The following is a 2,230-nucleotide window of genomic DNA, read 5'->3' as shown; positions in this document are numbered from 1 at the left end:
GAACTCCAGAAGGTAAAGATGGGTGAAGACAAAGTCGTTCATGTGGAGAAGATTCTGGATCAAAAGAGAGAAAAGGGGGAAAAATGGGTGTTGGTCTGTTGGAAAAACTGGCCCCAAAAAGTTCAACATTTGGGTATTAGAGGAAGAGGTCGTGGAGGCAGGGGGCGTAAACTTAACCCCTCACCCATGATAAACACACTTCCATTCCAGTGTACACTGGAGTGCATCATGGAGCCCAGTGGATTTTACCCGACTCTCCCCAGTAATTCGTCTGCAGATATATATAGGAATAACACAAGTTTGGATTTTACAACCAATTTTCCAAAACCTATCGAGTTATCAGAGGCCTGGGAAGTAGGTCTCAGCGAGATTACATACCCCCATAGTTGGTATAATGTCAAGGAAAAAGACGGTGATTTTTATTTTTAAAGGATATCTGAACCCCCAAAAACCTGTTAAGCTTAAAAAAAGGATTCTGTAGAACTGTAGAGAGGATGGTCTTTGAGATGAACGGCCTCCTAGCCCTGAATCATATGAAAATAGTGTTGACCTACAACCCTATTCAACAACGTGTATAAATCACAGGGGGTGATGAGCTAGCTATACAGACCAGTGGTCATTTATCCTCCATGTTGGGGACGACGCCCAATAAAGGGGTGGCTGTGACAGATAGATTATTCCCATACCCTGTGGATATACATGCAGGGCTTTACACCATGTTGGGGACGACGCCCAATAAAGGGGTGGCTGTGACAGATAGATTATTCCCATACCCTGTGGATATACATGCAGGGCTTTACACCATGTTGGGGACGACGCCCAATAAAGGGGGTGGCTGTGACAGATAGATTATTCCCATACCCTGTGGATATACATGCAGGGCTTTACACCATGTTGGGGACGACGCCCAATAAAGGGGTGGCTGTGACAGATAGATTATTCCCATACCCTGTGGATATACATGCAGGGCTTTACACCATGTTAGGGACGACGCCCAATAAAGGGGTGGCTGTGACAGATAGATTATTCCCATACCCTGTGGATATACATGCAGGGCTTTACACCATGTTGGGGACGACGCCCAATAAAGGGGGTGGCTGTGACAGATAGATTATTCCCATACCCTGTGGATATACATGCAGGGCTTTACACCATGTTGGGGACGACGCCCAATAAAGGGGTGGCTGTGACAGATAGATTATTCCCATACCCTGTGGATATACATGCAGGGCTTTACACCATGTTTGTGCATACCGACATCATATCCTATCAAAGGGTAGGAGACAGTTATGTACCCCTCCTGAGAACAGTTCATATAGATGGCAAGGATGGGGATGTAGTCAGTGTTAACTATGACAAGCCACACTACGTAACTGTAAGCAAGAAATATATTGAAAACATTCAGCTTGAGATCAAAACGGATCAGAACCAAAATATAGAGTTTACTTATGGAAAAGTGATTGTAAAACTCAAATGTAGACCTGTCAAAGCTTCTCTACATATCTAATAAAAAACAAAAACAATAATAATTATATATATATATATATATATATTTCAATACAAAAATAAAATGGTTATGGTAGACAAATACCATCTCGATCCTAACCACTATGTATCATCCTATGTTGATCAAGTGGGTAATGGATTTCCCGGTTATTATGGAACCCAGACCATGTATGGTTCGGGGATAGGGGGTATATATCGTAACCTCTATAGGATGGTTATACCCTTTATGAAGAGAGGCATTAGCATAGCCAAACCTCATTTAAAATCACCAGCCAAAAACATAGTACGTGAAGTGGTGGCTAATGCTATGACTAGACGTGGGTCATCAGATCCTGACCATCAAGAAGGATCAGGCCTCATGCTGTTGTCTCAAAGACCAAAAAAGACACCTCTGGGTAGAAGACGTATGTCCTCCCTTAAAAAGAGTCCTCTGGGTAGAAGAAGTATGTGCTCCCTTAAAAAGAGACCTCTGGGTAGAAGACGTATGTCCTCCCTTAAAAAGAGACCTCTGGGTAGAAGACGTATGTCCTCCCTTAAAAAGAGACCTCTGGGTAGAAGACGTATGTCCTCCCTTAAAAGAGACCTCTGGGTAGAAGACGTATGTCCTCCCTTAAAAAGAGAAATCTGGGTAGAAGACGTATGTCCTCCCTTAAAAAGAGACCTCTGGGTAGAAGACGTATGTCCTCCCTTAAAAAGAGACCTCTGGGTATAAGACGTATGTCCT

Source organism: Coregonus clupeaformis, unplaced genomic scaffold (genome assembly GCF_020615455.1).
Source record: "Coregonus clupeaformis isolate EN_2021a unplaced genomic scaffold, ASM2061545v1 scaf1150, whole genome shotgun sequence".
Taxonomy (NCBI): domain Eukaryota; kingdom Metazoa; phylum Chordata; class Actinopteri; order Salmoniformes; family Salmonidae; genus Coregonus; species Coregonus clupeaformis.
Note: the sequence above shows the minus strand (reverse complement) of the source record.